The sequence below is a fragment of the Watersipora subatra genome, chromosome 6 (genome assembly GCF_963576615.1).
Source record: "Watersipora subatra chromosome 6, tzWatSuba1.1, whole genome shotgun sequence".
NCBI lineage: Eukaryota > Metazoa > Bryozoa > Gymnolaemata > Cheilostomatida > Watersiporidae > Watersipora > Watersipora subatra.
In genome coordinates, this window is record NC_088713.1 from 61,831,616 (window position 1) to 61,855,154 (window position 23,539).

Below are 23,539 nucleotides of genomic sequence, written 5' to 3' on the forward strand. Positions count from 1 at the left end.
TTGCTGACATTCCATAGTCCACATAACTCGCTCATGAGCTTGAACTCAAACTGGTCCACTTGGTCAGAATGCAACTCCTCGGGTAGGCCAAAATAGCAGAACATCCTTTCATCCAGGGTCGTGGCTACCACCGGTGCAGTTGCATCCGGAATCGCTACGGCATCTTGCCATCTGGAAAAGTGATCACTAATTACGAGGATCCACTTATTTCCCCGGTCAGTCTCTGGCATCGGCCCCACCAGGTCAACTGCTAACTTCTTCCAGGGTCGTCCGGCATATAACCGGTGCCTGCTCTTTGCTGCGTGGTTTCCCCCGGCTTTTGCTACCAGGCAAACCTCACATGTTTTGATGAGGCGTCGCACCTCTGTGTTTAACCCCGGCCAGTACCAGTTTAGTAGTATCCTCTTTGCCGTCTTGTGCACCCGTGCATGGGCCAGTCTGTGCGTCTTCCAAATCAACCTGTTCCGGTTTGCCCGGGGGCATAGGGTCCACCATCAAGGGTGGCCGTTCGCTGCTAGTCGGATTTTTAGAACCCCGTTAGCCGACAACCTCATGGCTTCCGTCTTCTGTGTAGAATCCGGAGCTCATTACTCCCCATGGTTAACTCTTTGTTCGGTAATTCCTGGTCATTTTGTACGGCCCAGTACATTATAGCCTTGGCTTGGGTTCCTTCCACTTGGCTCTGCACCAACTGGCAAAAGTTTCGCTCGTCGGGTAGCTTGATGGCCGCCACCATGTTGGATCTTCTCTTCAGCACGGCTTGCTTGCTCGGACCCCCATCCCTTTCTTCTATCCTGGTGCACTGCCGGCAGTTCTCTGGACAGGCTTGCTGGCTCAGTCCGTCGGCGTTACCGTGTTTGATTCCCGGCCGGTGTTCCAATTGATATGTGAACTCCGACAGGATCTCCAACCACCGGGCCACTTGAGGCTATGGTTCCCTTCTTTGGCACAGCCATCTCAGAGAGGCATGGTCCATACGAAGTGTGAAGTGCTGCCCGTACAGGTAAGGCCGGAAGTGCTTGACGGCCTTTACTATCGCGAGGAGTTCCTTACGGGTCGCGCAATAGTTCTGCTCTGAAGGGCTAAGTGTTTTAATGTAGTTGGCTACTACCGTCTCCCTACCGTTCTGGTTCTGAGACAAAACAGCCCCCACCCCCACATTGCTGGCGTCGGTATCTAGGATATACTTGTTCTTAGGAGTGGGATAGCCCAAGGCAGGTGCCGTGATCAAGCTGCGTCAGAGTGCCTCAAACGCTGCTTGTTCTACATTGCCCCACTGCCATGATTTCCCCTTTCCTGTCAACAAAGTCAGTGGCTTGGCGTTAGTGGCGTAGTCCTTTAAATATTGCCGATAATATCCTGTGGTTCTTAAGAAGGCTTGTAGTTCCTGCACATTTTGCGGAACTCGCCATTCTGCCACTGCCTCGACCTTATCGGGATCCGTAGACACCCCTTCCGGGCTCACTACATGGCTGAGGTATCTCACCTTTTCCTGGCGGAGCTCGCACTTGGAGGGTTTTAGTTTCAGCCTGGCAGTTGCCAGTCTCTGGAAGACTTCCTCTAAGCGAGCCAGGTGAGTCTCGAAGTCGGTGGCAATGACGATAATGTCATCCAGGTGAAGCAAGATAATTTTCCAGTGGAGTCCTTGCAGTACCGACTCCATCAATCTCTGAAAAGGGACGTGGGCCAAGGTCAATTCGAACGGCAGCACCTTCCACTTACATAGTCTACTCCACGTTGCAAAAGCAGATCTTTCCTGGGCCTCTTGGTCCAAAGGCACTTGCCAGTACCTACTGATCAGGTCTAGCGTGCTAAAGAATCGACTTCCTGCCAGGGCATCTAAGCTGTTGTTGATTCTTGGGATCGGATAGGCGTCCTGTTGTGTTATGGCATTCAGTTGCCTGTAGTCAACGCAGAACCTCCACCCGCCATCTTTTTTCCGTACCATCACCACTGGAGAACTCCACGCCCCACTGGCAGGCTCGATCAGGCCCTTTTCTAACAATTCGGTCACCTGTCTGTCTGCCTCTGCTTCCTTGAAGGATCTCAACCTATGAGGTTGTCTAATGGGTCTGGCTCCTTCTATCAGTGGTATACTATGTTTCACCAGATTAGGTCGCCCTACGTCCTCATCATATTTACTGAATACGTTCTGGTATTTAGCCAGTAGAGCGGCTAGTTTCTGTCTTTCCTGGCCGTGTGAACAACCTCAGACGGCCTGATCGTAGAGTACGACCAGATGCTCAGGCACTATTCTTCCGGCGTGTACAGACACACACCCTACTCCGGCCACCTCGGTGTCGAAGTTTTCCTGTTCCGACCAGAGCTCGGCCTGCACATCCTCTGCCCTGATGGCAGTGTACGAGCCTATTACGTGCCCGGCCACCAGCTCGATGGGGTGATTTCCCGGGTTCAGGCATTGTACGGCCACATCACCGTGGTCTCTGGGTTGATTCAGGCTACACGCCACGGGAAGGTGCGAGTCGGAGCCCTCTATTATGCCTATGGGTACATAATTTCTGGCCAAGATTCTCCCCGCCACCCTTATCTCGGTCAATGGTGGATTGGTGACCTTCTTCCAGGTATGTACTTTGGACACCATTAACCTGTCATATTTTTCGGTGCAGGTGAGCTTTCTGTTTCCGATGGAGATGACTGGTTGGTCGACTTCCATATTGTATCGGTGCGAGATCAGGAAGGGCATTCCCAGAACGGCATCCTCGTTGATCTAACTCACAATGAAATTTTCCTCAATCGGCACATCGTGGATTCTCCCGGTTAGTCGGATTAGCCCAAAGAACTGGAGATTACTTCCCTCCACCATAAGTCCATACCGGTCATTTTCCTCCAGTAGTGCTTTTACCCTCTCCGGCATTCTGTCAAATACTTTCTTAGACAACACGCTCGTGTTGCGGCCGGTGTCAATGAGGAAAAGCAGGTATTGTCTCTCCTTCTTCCCTGGCAAGAGGTAACTGGACTTATGGGGCTTTTCCAAAGCCTCAATCCTTGGTAGCTCCTCCATTCCACAGGCGTCGTTATACGCCTCTTTGGAATATATTTTTTGTGGCTGACCCCGAGGCCTGTCCAGTGATGGACTCTCTTTGAGCTGGTTCGCCAGGCTTTCCTCGGGAATAGCTGGCCTTGTGCTCTCCTCGTACTGGCCTGTCGGACCCGACACCGGACTCAGGCGTTGGCCTGGGTCTCCACTCCGGAGGGGGTCGACTTGGTTCGGCTCTCCTCCTTCCTCTAACACCGATCCCTGGGGGTGGTAGGCTCGATCCAAGCCCTTCCTGTTCCTGGCTTTGCGACCCCCTGGTCTTTGGAAGTGCTCCACCATGGCTGGTTCCTCTTCCACTCCTGATCTGGAGGGTACGAATCTCTGGAGAAGCTCAGCTACGGATGAGCTGGCTCTCGCTCCCAATCTACTCTGTCCAAATCTCTGGAAAGGATCAGCGCCGGCTGGGCCTTCTTCCCCCGACCTAGGTCAATTCGGTTTCTAGAAGTGTTCAACCGAGGCTAAATTCCCTCTCCTTCCCGATCTGCGCTTAGGTCTCCCGGGAGCTCCAGTCGATGCTGGATCGGCTCCCTGTCCCGACCTTCGCAGCCCAGATCTCTTGGAGTAGTTCATTCTGGTTGCACTCCCCTCTGGACTTCCGACATTTTCCGTAGTCTCTCTTAGTCTAGCCCGCCTTTGGATTTGGTGGACATAATGCCTCTGGGTCTGTCGGGCTGCCTGTGGCGACTCCCGAGGATCAACCTCCTTATCTCCTTTGTCCCCGTTTAGACCTTCTAGGCTCTGGTACGGGTTATAGGTGTGAACCATCCCCACCAGAGGCCTCCGGGTGGGAGCCACCGAGTTTTCGGGGTGGAGCCAGCCTTCTGGGTCCACCTCAGCCTTTCTCCGGCCTGTGTCCCTCAGTTTTCTGCGGTTATGAATGCTTGGCACCCTATTGCAGCCAGTAGGTCGCCGTACTGCTTCGTGCGGTAGGCGCTTTCCTGGTTCGGGTTCTGGGCGGCGCGGCTACTGGTCTGTGTCTTGGGCTGTTCCTCCTCCAGTGACCTGCCTGATCGCACCTCCAGCACTTCATCACCCCTTTCTCTTGTGTCACCGGCTGTGGAAAACCCCGTTGCTGGTCGATTTCTGCTTTCAGGTCAACCGACTCTCTCTTTAGGTCTTCCATCGTTGTCAGGAGTACTCCTAGTGGGTCAGGGGCAGTCCGGGCTACTACGGCCTGGCCTTCAAGTGCCTGCTCTTCCGCAGCCTGCTCAAACCCTTCCGGTCAAACTGTCCTTATTCCAGCTCTTATCGGGTGGTTCTGCTGGGTGGTCATATCGGGCCGTATCTGCAAGTACTCGTTTCCCGCTCTCACGGCGGTCTCCAGGTTGGGGGTGGGTACTGCCAAGAGATGTCTTTGTAGGTATATGTTACCTAACGACTCACAGAAAGTTTCCACCACCATCTCCTCTTTCATGCAATTGGATAGCTCCTCGAACGCAATACTCGTGAGCCTTTCCATTCGAGTAGCATGTTCAAATAGCGTAGTGTGAGGTTCTTTCCTCAGGCCTTGTATCTCAGATCTCGCTTCCTTGGGGCTCATGCCGAATCTTGCTCGGAGGTTGCTAACAACCGCCTGCAGTGTCCGCTCATGTCCACATTCCTTGGCCTGCTCTCTCAGCCTTCCTCGAATGTGTAGCAGGGCGGATCTGGCTACCCAGTCATTTGCGATAGCCACATCATTGAACTGCCTTATGAAGGCATCCACATCACCGTTCCAATTGTATTCAAGAGCCTTAAATGTTTCTCTGGGTACTGGGGGTCCCTGATTCCTCTGCACCTCTTGGTTAACAATCATTCTCTCCAACGCATGCGTCAGTCGCTCTAGACCATCTAGTCCTACCCCTCGGGGGACTCTCGATCGTTCCGCGCTGTGAGTGCGTCTGGCCATGATTGTGCCTTGTTAGTCCTATTTGTGGGTTGGTTATATCCCACTGCTGCCACCAAAGTAAAGGCCTGGTCACAGTAGATGAGCCAGCCTTACTATCCTAACAAGCCAGTGCAGCCTGAACTCTGGGCCTTCCCCTCGTCAGCCTGCCTGACACACTTAGTGGTCTGATCAAGCCGCAGCCGATTGCCCCAATCTCAGGCTCACTTGGAACGCTAACACCGCCTGCTCTCTGAGTCGCTATCTTGGCTAGTCTAGGTCTTGGGCTAGCTTACTGTAGGGCCTGATCTCTAATGCTATCGCATTTCTGATCAGGTCCAGTTGTAGCGTAGCCCAACCCCTAGCCTTCCTTAGGTATCTCCCAGGCAGTTCTTATCTGAAGCCTGATCAGTTCTGGTAGAATGGTCCTGACTAAGCCACCTAGGCAGGCATAAACGTGATCAGTCCGTGTGAGTGAATTTAGTCTATTTATTATATATAATCATGAATACATGTAACACAGCGTCATACAGTATCGAGCTCGCAATAATTTTCCCAATGAGGTGGCTGGCGCCTCCTCCTTTTATATGGGTCTTTTTCCGCCCACTTACACAATGATTACATAACACATAATTGTGTTGCGGCAGGCCTGTGAGGCAGGCCTAGGTATTTACATAACATCTAATTGTGTTGCGGCAGGCCTGTGAGCCAGGCCTAGATATGCAGTGTTATATAATAGGGTATAATAAAAAAGCAAACATAGGGTTTTAATAAAGAAGATTGATATCTAAAGATAAAAGCATAGTTAATACATTTTTCCAGTCCTCCACAATATATTTGTATCATTTGATAGATTTTTGTTGTATAACTTTATAAATATGCAGATTTATAAGAGGTTATTTAAGAACATATTTGCCGCTATCTTAAGACGACTTTCAATGGATCAATGCTCATAACTACACTTATATTGCACATAAAAAGCTAGTTTTGGCTCACAACTGTAGCAAACATATCAGTGAGTGCAATGAGCTTTTATTCAACACTGTTAAACGTAAAAATAAAATAAAAATAGGTCTTCAAATTTAGAATTAAATGAAAGTTAAAAACTTCCACTAGTATCAAAGAAGGACACAGGCTATAGTATCGTCGAAGGTCAATTGCAAGCAATATATATTATAATGGTAATGATATATCTCAGTTTCTCAATGCACATTTCCTAATAGATCTTTGACAAGTTAAAGGTAACTCAGCAGATTTATTGCATTCAAAATGTTTAATATCCGTCCAGCGAAATAAGAGGGCCAAATATAGGCAGCATCCGCTTTGCCTGTAATTGGGCCAAATTTATTTTCCGAAAATTCTGACGAACTATTTCAAAAATAGACTGACAGCTTCTATACTTAAAATTACAACTTGATAAGATTCAACAAGCTTTGTAAAAGATTAAAACATTGCTTTAAGTTTGTGTTTAGTAAGCCAAATTTATTAAAGTTAAATTCAAAGTTTCTATTGAGTCTCAAAAGTTCAATGTAACAAACGCGTTGCTCTCAAGTTTCTCTCAGACAGTCGCTATCCACAATGTCTATCTTAAAGGAACTTTATACGGTGGTGTACGTAGTGATGTCATCTTTCATAGCTGATTGTAACAACTAACTAGGTATTGTAGGTACTGAATTACAACAATTAAGAACGTGTTTTTCTATGTAGTATTTTGATTAGGTGGGGTTTTTTCATATGGTAGCAGGTTAATTTGTACTTGGTTAATTTAAATAGAAAATAGTACTTTGGGATGCGAGTAAATTGACCTATGAGCTCGGCACCAGAAAGCATTAGGCTTGTATGTTGAGGAATGACTGTAGATAAGTCAGCGACAGCAAGCTAAAGGTTCACAAATGATATTGATATGTGAAATTTGTTGTATTTTCAATTAGATAGTTTATAGCTAATTTTGAATAAAATGAGAATGACATCATAGGAATATACTGCCCTGTGCTGACATAACCCTATATCTCCGGAATGTGAAATTGTTCAGCAGAGATGATTTAAGAGCGCTTGTTGTCTAGCCTTACCATATGAATATAATTAAAAAAAATTTATTTTACAATGTTTGTATGGTTATCTGAAATATAATTATCAATTGAAATTTTGATTCGAGTTAAACAATGAGATAAACAATGGGATAATTGGTTTAGTGAGCTAATATTGTCATTTTTTGACTAAAATTATGCCGAAAAAACCCTTTACCTAGAGATATAGGGCTTTGTTTGCATTTTATCACCTGCAATAATCCACATATTAGCATGTACGTTTGAACAAATATGTATTAAATTATTGATATCTAGTTTAGAAGAGAGAAACATTGCGTAACACATATGGAGATCAGTCAAATATAATTATTATACCACACCAATTATAAAACCTTGGTAACGCTATATAATAATTGAAGGATCACTTGCTTAACATATAGTTATATGGGTCTACTCAAAGTCTGTGACCAAGTCTACAGCAATGCTGACTACCAAATTTTTCCAAAATCGGTGACGGCTCGGTGGCATATGTTTTTCAACCAGGTTCTTGACCAGTCCCTGCTTCTTCTGCTTGCTTACTCCTCGATGTGCTGACTGCATCAGTCCTTGGTCAACCGAAGGTTTATACCGTGACTTTAGAAAGTCGAACTCCAGCCATGGAGTGTCATTTTCATGATTAAGTTTGTAAGATAAGTTTCTGCTTCCTCTTACAAACTTTATCACACTAACTTCACTGAGCATTGGACGGCCAGCTGCTTGCAGCTTAGGTTGCGATTGGTAGCTCTTGTAGTTAAAAAACTGAGTAACCTCAGGCACTGTAACCTTAACTGAGGCTGCTGCCACACACTTGGCGAAGTCATCTAAGTCGTAAACATTTACAGCTTTCTTCAATATCATGCTGCCTCTTTGCCTCATCTGTCCTCCTACACTTTGGTGTGGTGCCAATATCATTTTGGTTTCCTAAAACATAAACCATAAATTAATTATTGTCACTGGAATATACTAAAATATGTCAAGATAAATATGCTATATCATATTAATATAGGAACAAGTTTATTGCAAAAAATTTACTCGTGGTGGATGGATCGCAATGATGAAATAGGCATACCTGCTGCTGCTGATGAAGCTCCGATATCAAGTGGTCCGGTTTCTTCATCTATTTGGATATGAGAAAATATAAATTAAAAGTAGTACTTAGTCGTAAAGTTGAATATATCTGTGAGTTGTAAAGTTGAATATATCTGTGAACTCTTGCTGTTGGTTGACTAGCACTCACTGGTGAAATTATTCTGCCAGCAAAACTTATATCACACAACTTCAGACAGTGTGATAGGATTCCATGAACTCAGAATATATTACCATTCTGCAAATCCTATCCATGAAACCTCACAGTCTAGTCATTAACAACAAGGCAAACTTTTAGCGGCAAGAATTGCAAACAATTGATGGCATAATGTTGTTGATTATCTTTGTCTGCAGGTTGGACATCAATTGAATAGCATATTATGCAGACAAAGCCCTGTATTAGCTGATATAGGGTTATGTCCGCAGTTTATATTTTATTAGTAGGAGATATAGGGTTTATGAAGTGTAAAAAATGGCTTTCCCATGGAAATTTTTGAGAAATCTTTTTTTCCAGCTTACATTGAGCAAGGGAAATGAGTTTGAGACTAAAAAATCAATTTTGAAAAAATGAAGAGATATAGGGTTATGTCAACATAGGGCAGTATAATGATAATCGTTTTTTATTGAAAGCTTCAATGTATATGTGTATGTGTGAGAAAATGCTAAAATTCAGTTGATCTGTTTGGCCTCGACTCCACAGTCTTTGACACTAGTTATCATGCTTGGTAGTGCATCCTACTGTGTCTCCACTGAATTCCATCATTTATACCTTTATCTATTTATTATTTTGTTCTATATTATTTAAGCATTGCTTCTGGCTAATGCATTGACCAGATTTGAATAGTAATATAATATATGGCGTAAATAGGCTAGACAGAAAGTGTTGAGACTGATACATATACATAAATAGGTTCATTCTTTGATGTTGGTCTATTAAACTCAAATTGATCATACGATCATTGAACTTTAGTGACTTTCACTGTAGTTCTCAATGCTGCTGATATTTCTGGGGTGAAGGAATAGTCCACTAAATTGCACTAAAACTTTCGAAGGCTACTTCTGTTAGACTAACTTCTTTGCTCTACGTAACAGCACCTTACTACCCATTAGCAAATAAGTAGCTCCAAAATTCTTTGCTGGATGCTTCCAGCAGTCAGTTTTACAAAAAATACATACAACATCTGTTTTTTTGTGTATTTGTTCCCTTCTGTTTGTTGTATTATTAATGAAATTTTTATGTCAGTTTTAAAAATTGTAACCCTCTGCTGCGAGTTCTCAAAATGGACATTCTTTAACTAGAGATTCACATACCACTAAAGTTTATGTATTAATAAGATGTGTGTAATCTTTATAGGCTATGGTTGTAGTATTTGATTAAACAAAGCGCATTCCACAAAACCGAACTTAATGGTTGCACAAACAGATGAAAATGTGAAAAAATAGCATCGCAGTGGTAGATCTAGTAGAGTTTAGACTTGCAACTGACCCAGTTCCATTTTACACTCATGATAAGTTTATATCGATCTCCATTTGCTTTCCATCTCTAACATTTTGACTTGTTCTTTTGAAATAAGACAAAATATTACAAAGAGTAGGTAAAACAACTTACAATGTGGAATACAAAACGCAAGTCAGCTTCTAGAGGCGAGTTTAAAACACTGCCAAAATTGATCTTCTATTTTTGCTTCTTTGGAATCACTGATGGCTATTCTCAAGATCTGTAAACAAACCATCAGACAGATCTTGAGTATGCGCATCAGTGATTCTAAGGAAGCAAAAACAAAATATCAATTTTGGCAGCGTTTTAAACTCGCCTCTAGAAGCTGACTTGCATTTTGTATCCCACACTTTAGGTTGTTTTATCTACTACTTGTAATATTTTGTTTTATTTCAAAAAAACACATCAAAATGTTAGAAATATCAAATGTTTGTTTTTTGCTTCCTTGGAATCACTAATGCGCATACTCAAGATCTGTTAATGGTAAGTTCACGGAATACAGAGAAAACCACTACACAACACACTAAACACTTTTTGAGCCTAGCAGCATACCAATATTCAGATAATGACAATGAACAGGATAGCCAAGCTTCTCTATGTTAATAGTAAGACATACCTTTCGTCTTCTGCTTATCCTCTTCTTAGCGAACACAAATCATTTCCACAACAGCAGGGAGAATTAAAGTATAGATAATCAATACTGAACACCCATGTGCTTTGATAAATAGGAAAGTGTTCGCAAATCATATAATGCATATTTTTGGTGTAATGCTCTAAGCAATGCATAATTCTTCCACCATTTCTGCGGTCCAAAGCTTTAGTAAAGGTTTTGTCTAACATAGCCTAATTTTTGTCACAAATACCATAAGTTAACCAAAATAATATAATAGGCAAATTGTGACTTTTCCTAATTATGTGGCTATGCTAAGGAAATCAAGGCTATTTTATGCTGTAGCTCTTCAATATTAATAAGTATTAATATTGAAGAGCTACAGCAATATTAATAATGTAATATTGCAGTTAAATAAGCACAAAGAGAGCGAATAGTAGCTGTACTTTTATTATGATTTTACAAAGTTTATTTAAATACTATTGAAGCAGCAAATATAAATTTATGTGTCTAACAGCCCAAGATTGTAAAAAAAACAGCGTAACTTTTAATTTTTATGCTATGCAGACCCTTTTGCTTCATGAGGGTTTTAAGACCCATCCGCAAAGTAGAACTTTGAGTAAAATAGTACCTATTTTTTGAGGTATTAGCTATAATTTTAACACTAGAATAATTAGACTGCATTATAAACTTATTTTACCCATTGTGTGATTTTTGTATATAAAATATAAAGAATCAAAATTTTCTTTATTGGTTTTCGTTCCAATTTCAACTTCAGTCCCATTATTGAATTCTGAAAATCCACTCATGCTTTAATATGAACCTGTTCTGGTTCGAATATCAATGCTTGTGAAGGAACTCACAGGCTTGCAGACATAAGAAAAATGACATAACTCATGGCTATCACATAATTCATCAGCGTCTTATTGTGATTATTGTGAAAGCTTCAAACCTTCAAAATGTAACTTAATAAAGACAATGCTATAGATCTGTTCAGTGCTTTCCATTGAGTGCTTTTGATGGAGCTCTGTTGTATCTGACACTAGCTCTCACACTTGGCAATGTAAGCCATTTCGTCTTCAGATCATTTCATCATTTATTCTACACAATAGAGAAGTTCATAACAAGCAATCACATATTATTTTGATCTAGTGACGGCTATGAATGCATTGATTTACAAAAGAATCACAAGGATACAAAAACCAGTTTAACTATCTAACAACTATGAGTAATATTGTATTGCTATAAAGAAACCAAATGCTTTCAATCATGTGATAGACAGTCTATTTAGAGGTGACGTGAGAGCAGAGCTTTAAGAACTCCTTCTTGTTCTTGTATTCACTAGCTAAGAATAGTTTAGTAATAGAGCTAAGATAGGAAAGACAGAAACTTTCAAGTAGAAATATAGTAATGAGTTTTAAAATTAAATACATTAAACTGATGAGTAAAATGAGATAAACAAACTATATTTTAATTGTTAGGCATTATTGGATTGCTTGCACAGGTGCTTGACATATGTCAAATAATATAACAGTTGATACGTTACCTAGCAATACTAGAGCTTCTAGATGATTAAAGATTATAAACTAATTGAGCTGAACATGTTCACTAATTAGATTCTCTAAAAAATCCAAACATTAAGCCACTAACCTGAGTGGAAACGAAGACAACTACATGTAACAATGATGGATGGTAATGAGTGATTGCCAGGTGCAACGATATTACACAGATAATAGGTATGGACACAAGTACTTTGAAATCTTCTGCTTTGGTCCGTTAGTACAACTTTAGTACAGTTTAGGTTTACTGAGCTAAAATGTGTGAGTTTGAACTCTCTGCTAATGATTCTTTTATCGCAACTTCTAGCCCTGACTTTGAAACAGACACACACACACACACACGCACGCACGCACGCACACCCAGAGACTTGTGCAGCTTTAATTATAGTAAACATTAAACTCGGTTCCATTGCTTTGTATCAGAAGATTTCTAAAAAATCATGGTTTGATTACTTGAATACCATTATAATTATCACAGATATTATTATGTAGTTCAGCTGATATTCTCAGTAAGCACTTTGTTTGTAATAAATGATGTGAATATATTTAATACTATAATTTGCTTGTTTCAAACTTATTCAAAGCTAATATGATTATATAGCGATCATAAAGGTACAGGCTTCAACAAACAACTACATGTTTATAATCTTGTTCTCCTGAGGTATTTGAAGGGATACTGAAGTATGAACAGTTGGTCCGGCAACTACAGGTATCACAAGGTTCAGTGTGTAAATGCTACAATATTTTTCTGAGTACTCATGTGCAGTCATTGGAGTCAGCTCTCTAAAACTTCACTAAGGAAGATTCAAGGGAGTCTGACTTTTACGCTGCTAGTGCCCCGTTCTCAGCAGTACAGATATGTAGCCCAGTTGACAGGAACTGGTTCAGACAAACTGATATCTTGACTCTACTGTAAAGTAAGAATATGGGTTTGTCTATAATATTCCTTATAGTAATTGCCACAGCACTCCTTTAGAAGATTAGCCTTAGAATCTTACAAAATATGATACCGGGCATTTGGGTTATTTGTGGTTGACATCAAATTTAATAACATAAATTTTACTCTTTTCGAATGCAGATGGAGTCTGTGTTTCTATTTTGGTACAGAAGAAGTTGGGCTACCGCGCCTATGTATCTTTACACGAAGCATGTTTTTTATAAATCTAGTATCCTGCCAGTCTAGGGTGCCACAAGAAGCTGTCACGGTGTGATAACATCACATGCAATAATTTTGTTTAACCGAAAGGAGCCTCAACGGTTGTTACAGTAATTGCTTCTGAGAGTTATGTGTTAGAGTCCTGCACAAAGTAATGTTTTTTCTAAGTTAGTACTGTGACTCTGGCAGAGTCACATGGAACCTTTGACTGTAAATATTACTAATATAGCTTACAATCCTTGATCTATGTACAAATATAGATCATTTTATATAGTTACTACCCTACCGTATAATAGTTTTCTAACTAATGACAGCATAATCTTTGCCATGTTATTGTGAGATACTTTTTAAAACTGCAAACCATTAAGTTTCTGCTGACCAGCTTTTTACACCGGGCCAACTCATACTTTGATATTTCCATTACTTTTTGCTACCAATTAGCTCGCAAACAGTGCTCTTTATGGCAAAGCCTCAGATCATCAAGTAATTCATTATGGTTTTTTGGAATAAATGTTATTTCATACCTAGAATACTTGTCATGCGTGTCCAACCATATCATACTTATCCAACCAACATCATTGCAAATCTCAATCTGATTGGACGGAAAGATAATACGATTGAATCGCAGAACTGCAGTTTTTAAATAAACACGTTTCTGCTGTCTAGTGTCCTGTGGCTATTTAAGGCAGTTCAGGAGAGCAAGTAACTGATTCATTGGTCTTCCAGTTACCTACTCAGGTTAAAATAAAAGACAAAAATTTAATTATAGCTATAATTATAAAATAATCAAACATAGTTTATATTCAAAGAAATGAAAGCGATTGATATTAACTGTCTGGATCATGATATTGATCACCAGAAGAGTTTGTATCTCCTAGAGGATGTCGGTACATCGTAAATTGGTCCAGCCTCCTCTCCATGGCAGCCATATCTAAATAAACATATATTTATGAACATAATTAAATAATAATTTATATACAAACAAAGGTTCATCTTACTGATGACAGCAATCAGCAAAAATAGCTTATAAATGCTGCATGTATCACTCTACTAAAGTTGGTCTAAAAGTCAAACTGCTACTGTTTTGATTGGAAATAATTTAACTTTACACTGTGAGCTAATGCAGTGAATTCTCATATGTCATGTAGGACTAGCAGCATCAGCATATCATCTTAAAGTTATCAGAAGTGATTAACAATATATAATCAGTTTTTCACAATGATAGTACAGCTAGTAAAATAACAATAGTAGCAAATGTTGGGTTATACTATGGGTATAGGTTACAAACATTGGGTCATACTAGAGACTCAACTTGTGAGGTACAAAGTTGTTAGCCTGGCTAGATACACAGAATTCAGGTACCTGCTCTCTGCTGTCTAGCCTCTTCCTCTACCAACAACAACCGCCTTTCACTTTCCTCCCGCAGTGTTGTTGTCTGCTGCTTAGCCTCTGCCAACTCTAATGCTAATGCTACAACTCAATGTGCATAATATTATAACCTGCTGATACCTGTACAATAGTGTTAAATTTTGTATTTGACAATCAAAGCAGGTGCTGAACAAATTGGGGCTTAGCAATCAGATGTAAACTATTTGCCAAGTGAGATTGATATGCAGTACCAATAATATAAGCAAATATCGCCTCAGTACTACACTAAAAATAATCTAGGAAAACATTTACATAAGAAACTACCTCTGATTTGTTGATCAGTTTTTTTCTGTAGAACTACAATCTTCTGCTGACTTTTCTTCTGTAAAGCTGCAAGCTTCTGGTCACTTTCCTTTTGTAGATTACTAGTATTTTGTTGAACTTCTGCTAAGGCTACAAAAGGCAAAAATATAGTATAAACTGAGTCTCACACGGATATGGTAAGATATTTAATAGGTAGCAAAATAAAGGTTGAAAAATATAAAATGTGACACTGCAAAACTTCTGATCCAAGATATATAGCAAAAACCAAAACTATGCTGACACCCTGAAGCTCATTACCCTGATGGCGTATCAGGTTAGTTATGTTCAGATTATAACCATGACTGTTTTTTATAGAAACTGTGTTAATCTAAAAATTGATTAACGGTCACAATGAAACCATAATATAATAAGCCATCATTATTTCATGATGTGATTGAATCAAATATATTGGATATATATGAGCATAGCGAATCATGGAATGTCCAAAACATATCAAGAATAACGCTGCCCAGTTATGATTCTACATAACATCACACAAAAAAAGCAAAGAGATTTTCCAAAAAGCTAAAAAACTTTGTAGAAAATGTCAGCTAACTAAAACAGGCCACAATATCTCATGTGTAATACAAATAAAAAAACCTAATTTCATAACCAGTAAAAGTAAGGGTAAAATAATGATGCTATTTTATCAAAAAGTCTCGGGTAGCACCAGCATATTTGAATTTTAGCAAAAACTCAAACTAGTAATAGCTGCTACTCCTGCCATCCGCCAGAAAAAATGAAAACACATATTGTTTCATGGTCATATTATTAAAGGATAACAAAATAAATTTTCATTTGAGAAATTGAGTGAAATGATAAATAAATTTAAAAAAAAATATTTGTCTCAAAGTAACTTCATTGACTATTGAAGCATGAAGTTGCTACAGTATGCCTTTTACCGTGTTTGTCAGTTCGCCATAAAACATCACTGAAGATTAAAAGATTATACGTTAAAAATTTAACTATTTAATAATTAAAATGCTGTAGATAATCTACAGCAGTGTAAAAAATGGCGGTAATACTTTTCACTTTCCCCCTAAAACTGCTGCATAGATAAATAGCTATTCATAAAAACAAATATATGCAATTAAATTTCTTACAGAATAAAATTAGAGATAGTTCTCTGTCATGCCAAAAACACTACAAAATTCAATAAATTAATTGGCAGCATACTGTAAAGATATTAAACAAGAATACATTTAAGTTTGTGATGAAAAAATTATAAAATAAAAAGCCTAACTAAAGGGCAGCTTAAATCTCTAATCTCAGCTTGGAAGCGTAATGCACAAGCCCAAACTTTGTGTAATAATCATTGTATCATTGGTATTGCGTTTTGTTTTAAATCCCAATGCTGTTCCCTCTTCCCATATGTTACCACTTGGCAAAAGTACTTTGTATCATATTCTTCGCATCTCAAACACTTCCAAATTTGATAATAATAATTTTTTAATATTTCGTTAATATTATGTGTTGACAGATATGGCCAGAATAGCGTGGAACATGAAAAACAAGCTAGTGAAGCCGCACCAATGAGTGGAAATTCTAAAAGATGTCAACATCACTTCATTTCAATCAGTTTTGAATTTTAAACTAATTTAAATACTCTCACTGTTCAGCTGCAGTACAAATACTCCAGCACAAAAATATCATACTAGACTCATGATGGAGAGTCCTAAAAACTTCAAAAAATCTCCTCAACAATAGATGAATTTACAGGAATATAAAAATAGAAATGTCCAAAGTATGTTTACAATGAGGCCAGCGTTCAACAGCAGACGTATACAAGTATAAATAAAAAATTATTAGCATTTAGTTTAAAGTTTTGGTAGAAAGCTGATAAAACTGGAGTGAGTTAAGTGGTAGAGCTGTTCAATTGAGTAGCTAGTATCACTTTGCATTAGAATCTTACCTTCTCCTATTGGATCTTTCTGCCATCTCTTTAACAGCCCCGAAGACTCTTTATTTTCCTTATACTCCGCCTCATTTATTGGAGTCCTGTTGTATGTGTTTTTCATGGTGAGAAGAAAAGTGATAGTCATTGGGGACACGCATCCTAACATGACCTTCAAAGCAGCCATATCACCTTTGGCTGCTGCATCGTGTAGTGGAGTGCAGAGGAGATCATCCTGCGTCTTTAATAATGATTCTCTCTGCGGTAAAGAGAATTTGTTGAGGAGGGACTCTATACACTTACTTTCTGCGTTCGGTACAGCCACTGCAATAGCTGTTCCACCATATAGATTCTTTTCAACAACAAACTCAAACTTCCTCTCAGCGCTAACTGTGTCTAGCAGTAATTCTACACTCTCACTGATTCCACTCCATGCAGCAATATGTAGAACTGTATCTCCATTCTCCTTTGTTTGCCAAAGCAACTCATCTGCTATCCCTCTGAGGGGAGAGAGAAGCAGAAGACATATTTCTGTGTGCCTTTTCTCTGCAGCTGTCATCACAGCTGTGTATGAGCCATTTTTGATGGTTAGCAGCAGATTGAGTAACTGATCTGGATGGGTTGCCTCTATAGCTAGCCTCAATAAAGAAATCTCTATCTCTCCATCTCTTACATACATTTTTAGCAAGTCTTCCATATTTCACTGTAATATATGTGCAGGAGTTTATTAGCTGCTTAATACAGCAAAATATGGTAGGTTAATCAGAGCTAAATGTAAAACAACTGCTGATTTATACAGCTGCCAACCATAACCGATTAGCTGCAAATATACCTCGGGTGTTTACTGATGGTAAAAAACCAGGGATGTCATATTTAGGCAGAGTTAAAAATAAAGCATCAACAGATCTGCTATTCGCTTTATAGTAAAGTAGCTAGGGAGAAATAAACAAAGTATAAATTTAGCTGCTGCAGAAAATTCATTGCAGCTTCCTGCAATGAGCACTAATACTCTCAAAGACAGAAGAATAATTGCCGTCAGACTGCAGACTGCACATGGTTCTGAACTGAATAAAGGTGGGAGACGGGAACAAACTACAGTTTAAAAGCTCCTCAGTCTATTCACAAGAGAAACATAAATATTTGCAGTGAAATTTGTTTCCTGGTCTGACTATAAGTAAGGAATGAGACCAGAGCCTCCTGACCTTAACATAACTTCACTACATGACAGACTCTATGAGTCTCCTCAGGATAGAGAGTGATAGTCTCAGGAGGCGAAAGTTATATTATAATCACACTGACTCAGTGTCTCTTCTCATCTATTCTTTTATTTTCAGTAAGTACAATATCAACAGATGCTAATATAATATATAAGATATACTTACCTGTTGCTATTCTGCTTGTCACCTGCTCTGACTACTATAGGCTTCTTTATAACTGGATATTAAAATGTCTGTGCCCCTTAATTGTAAGCGTATATCCTGAATGGCTAAGCTGAATAAGAATAATCAAATAGCGAGCAATGATGAATTTATTGAAAACTGAATGAAGGAATACAAGGGATTATTGCAGCTTCATGATTGGCCAGTTCTACAGCCTTGTGACTGGCTGGTCACGTTGGCTGTTTCTGAGTTCAAGCAAAGATATTTGAATAAAATTATTAAAAAGAGGTACTGGAATATCAGCAAAAGTTAATAATTATCAGTTTGATAAGACAGATTAACTGAGTATGTTTTAATTGTATGAGATAAGAATCATACAATTCTACAATTTCTAAATATTAAAAATCATTGTCATCTGGCAATATTTTAGTACCATAAACCTTCATGAAACTTGATCAATTATAATTAAATACAATTAATGACAACTATTTCTTATTTATTAACATATGTGTACTTAAGATAAAGTTGCATATTTTATATTATTAATAACTAGTATCCTGAGAGACTGGTGTTTTGTGAGAGATTGTCATGTGTATTAAATCTATACACAGTTATTCCATAATGCAACAAATTGATCTAAGAGCAGTAATGGTAGTGACCCTCAGTGCTAAGCCAAGTGTACCAGTTCAAATCCCAAATGGTGAAATGTTTTCTCCTAAAATCTAGCCACTGCTTCGACCAGACAGACACATATTTTATTATAATACAGATTACCTAATGCCTGGCATTGCACGGGTATAAAAACAGCCAATAAACAGAGCAGGTAATGTAGTTGCTACTGACTAATTTGAGTAAGCTAGTATCTGTATGTCTAAACTTACTAATAGGAGCGTATGAGCTTTAGTGACGCTGCGAGTAACGTAGACTCACCATGCGTTTTTAAACCCAGGTAGTGATTCATACTGCCGGAGGTATCTATTTCATCCCCTGTAGTTTTATGGGTTATCTTGTCATCATGTGAATGGCAGGCTCCGAGATAACATTTTCTGAAAATACAAATTTTTCATTGCCATATTTAGATCAGCTATAGCTAGACTGACACCAAACAAAAAGCTGAGATTTTTATACACTATATATATATATATATATATATACTCATGCCACAGACAGTACTGTTTCGACTATTGAAGCTTCATCAGTGCAGCACAGAGCTTAGGCAAGGGACATAACATCCATTACCCATGAGAGTTGACATTCTGCCACGAAACAACTAAGTTGCCTCGCAAACTATAAGAACGTCAATGTGCTGAAACCGGAGTGCTCAAATCACAAAAGTGATGAGCTTTGCACAAAGGATAATAGTGCCGCACCTCTCGCAGAGCACTCAACCAAACTGAAGTGAGGGAGCATATACTCATGCTACAGACAATACTATTTTGGCTATTGAAGCCTCAGCGGTGCATTTCAAAGTTTAGGCAAGAGACACAAATCCCATTACCCATGAGAGTTGACTTCCCGCCACGAAACTACTAAGTTGCCTCACAGACTTTAAGAAAGTCAATGTGCTGACACCAGAGTGCTCAAGTAATGAGCTTTGCATTTTAAACTTTTATTAACAAGCACCGCCAGGTAGTATAGCTGGTATGTATATAGTATATTTAAATATATATGTATATACATGTATATATACTATATACATATAGTGTATATATACCATATACATACCAGCTATACTACCTGGCATTGCTCGTTAATATGACTTGTTAATATTTGTGGACAGAAGTCATTTCCACACGACTCAAGAGGTAGACAAAAGGCTCGTTACTAATTTGTTTTAGGTGGCAGGTTTCCCAGTAGGCATATAAACCACCAAAAATATTTACCATGTTTAATATGTCAAGAACTTTATTGTTGTACACCAAATTTGTTAGATAACAATAAAAATATAACATCTCTGGAACATTTCATGAGCAAGGCAGTTTGTACAGATCCAAACATTTTACAGAAAAAATATGACACCAGTGAAAGTGTTTAAAAGTGAAATAATTAGCAAGCAAGGGTAAAATTTAGTCTGTTCTACTACAATGATTGCAAAAATATGAATTAATAGATATATGATCTACAAATTCAAAAAAAAAAAAATTATGTTACTTTTGCTGTGGAAGATATTATTGAAAATTTGCCGGACACACCACTAGTATATTACTGAAGTGCTTGAGGGTAAACAATGTTTTTTGTCTGACCGAATGATGAAAGAATGTATAGGCCATTTTGATTGCTTACTCTAGATAGCGCAGACATATAACTGTTCATGTGAAAAATAAGGTGTTAGGAAGTGAATACCGAGAGTTTTTATTGCTTGAATTTGGGATTAAACACATGTTGTTGTAATGCTGTTTGACTTTGATAGAGATATGTTTACCATATACTTGAATCAGTATGGCAGATGAAGTTGGCATTAACAATCATTTAATGTTGTTGCAGACAGCTCTTGAGAAAGAGAGCGCGTCAATCTCCGGAGATACCCGCAATAAATGCTAATCAATCTGTCATCAATCAGACTTACACCAGATGGTAGTGGAAGGTCAGCAAAGATGTTTAAATGTAAAATCTTCACAGACATTACATTATACTGAAACCCAAACCTACACCAGGACCCATGACTAAAGCGAACCTCTGCTGAACTCGCGTATAGCAGAAACCACACTTCTCCACTCTTATGGTCCATTTCCGCTTTTAGGGTCACGACAATTGTGACAAACAGATGACGAACAGACTTTGCAACCACATTTCAATAATCTTATTTTAAAACCCTTTTGTGTCAGTCTGCTGCTAGCCAATAGAATTACAAGATATTTTCACTCAGCTATATATACAGAATATTTACCATTATTATAAAAGCGAGAAGTTTATTATTTTTCTATCAGATCCAGTATCCAGTAAGTTTGGAAGCACACTCGCTGGCACACATACAATTATATCTATATTTACACTTGCGCACTCTCAGACTTTTTACCAGAGCTATTCATTGTTCAGGCAAGTAACTTTTTGTGTGTCATAGCCTATGGGCAGAGTTGTTTTTCTAGAGTGGTGGGAAAATTCTTTTACATATTTTATGCTGTGCTTTGCAACAATTTTAGTATATCTTGTACATATTGTTCTCTCTTTTAATAGATAAAATTTGATAGATGGGCACATGCCACCAACCTCCTCTGGTTTTGTCATTTAGCATAGTGAACGGTTAAAAATCCTCGCTTAGCCTGCTTAGCAAAGATGATTGACTAGTTCTATATGAAAAATATCCCAGGGCTCAAAGTTGCCTCACAAACTAAATGGCATGACTTGAACTCAGTTTGCTGGCATTTTAAGTCTAGACATTACACCTAGAACCCAGATTTGCTCTTCAGCACACCATGTTCAAAACTTAACAATTTGGGAGTCCGAAAATTGAGCAAAACAATTATATTGGTGTGGTGGAGACCAATCTGAAGTGAAAACTTGTTACATATTGATAGTTAAAGCAAATGAAAAAGTCAATGCAAATAAAAACGGCACATTTGTGGGAATAGTGATATTCTAGAAATAAAAAATTTTTTAACCATCACAGCTCCAGTAAGCACTGCAGCACAAATAAGATTTGGTGATAGACTTTCAATGATGATTTTTGCTCTGCTACAAAGTCTAGGCAGATCCAAATTTTGAAGAAGTATAACTGGGGCACCAATGCTTATTAGAAGATTATGAGGAAGCATACTGGCAGGCTATAAAGAGTTTAAAAATTCTGTGGAATAATTGACAGAGTCAATCTCTTCAACAACACGGTCTATGTCTAGAAAGGATGTCGTAGTACCAGAAATTTTTTCAAGCAGTAGTTGATTTATGTGGTCAACAGTGTCATTTTTAGGTGCCAGAGTTACCCTTTTTTTCAACTATTGGTGCTAAAGATAGTTTTCGTGAATAATGGGGTACACTTTTTGTAGTAAATTGTCTTCTGTGTCTACAATAAATCTGCAATTTTCAGGAAGAGGGATTAGCCCATTGTTAACTGGTAGCTTCATATCACTGATATTTAAAAATTGTGCAGAAAACTCCTCCAAAGCGCCATCCCATTGCAGATGAACTTCCATATTTGTCGCTAGTTTACACATTTATACACAGTGCCGTATACAAAAATCTTTTTAAACAAGCTTTGAGTTCATCAGCTGGAGTTCCTCTAGGTATGACTGATAGGGTTTGACAAAAGTCGCCACAAGTAGTACCCATACACCACCCATATGTTTGTCACTGTTATAAAGGTCTTCATGTGTGCGATCCAGAGCTTCGATTTCTTTATGAGTCATTGTGCATTCATTCCAAACAATTAGTTTTGTTGTCTGTAGTATTTGAGCCAATCCAGTACTTTTATGGATGTTTCAAACATGAGTCAGTTTCCAGGCGTATTTTATCTAATGGTAGTTTAAACGTGGAATAATACATTCTTCCACCTTCCAGCAACGTAGCGGCCATACCTGAAGATGCGACTGCCAGTGATAAGCAGTTGATAGTCCATCTCCAAGTGCAGCTGTAATTGTATTTAGATATGCCTGCCTAAATAAATTACTTATTGAACAGTTTAATAACATCCCTAATAGTCATGAACATATTTTCTGACATCAGTATCTGCTCAATTTTTAAGCAAAATTCTTGAGGCAGCCGATTACTTCCTTCTCTCATATCATGCTGCTAAGCATCAATGCTAAACAAAGAAAAGAGAATGTAAGAATTATATTACGATGTCAACAACACATTAAATCATATGATTTGCGAGCTAGTCATATTCAGTGAACATTACCATTATTTAACTCATAATAACAATAACACCACAACACAGCACAGCCCACCAAATATTTGGATTGTCTCAGGAATGGCACCAAAACACAGTTCTCTAAATCATTATTTGAAGGGGAAATATGGAAACTGATAGATTGTGATTTGTTAGCAGGTTAATGTTATTCACAATCATTGCAAACACATAATTAGTCTCACACAGTAACATATACTTTACCTGTATGGTTATTTCATGCTAAAAGACAATAATTATCAATTATATTTCAACGTAACACCTTATGGTTACCATAGATTCATTTTACAAGAAAAGACTTAACAAAGGAATGGAATGATACAAAAAATCAATACAACATCGTTCAAGTTTTACCAAATTTAAACTTTGTCATGCGCAATTTATTGAGCTTGAATGAGTGATGTGAAATCTGCCATACCGTTTTCTTTCAGTAGCGGAGATGTAGGTATAATCTATGTGGCATTTTTTGCGATAATGCATCTCTGAAGCAATATGATCTTTGACCAAGTGCATAACTATGCGGTTATCTTGCTTCTGTCTTGCTGCATCCTTTAGACCACCCACAGAGCAGAAAGCATATGACATGTCTTTGTGTAACAGTAGGCTACAATGTTTTGAATTTATAATCCATGCTATGGGAAAACACAACCTTGCTAAACTTCTGAGTGCAGTCTGTTTTTCATGACTATTTCTAATCATAGCCCAAATAACTCACCTGCATGAACAGTTTCAGCTCGCATGAGTTTGTCAAGTACTGTCTTCAATTTTACAGACAAGTATCTGGTGCGTTTCCCGCAG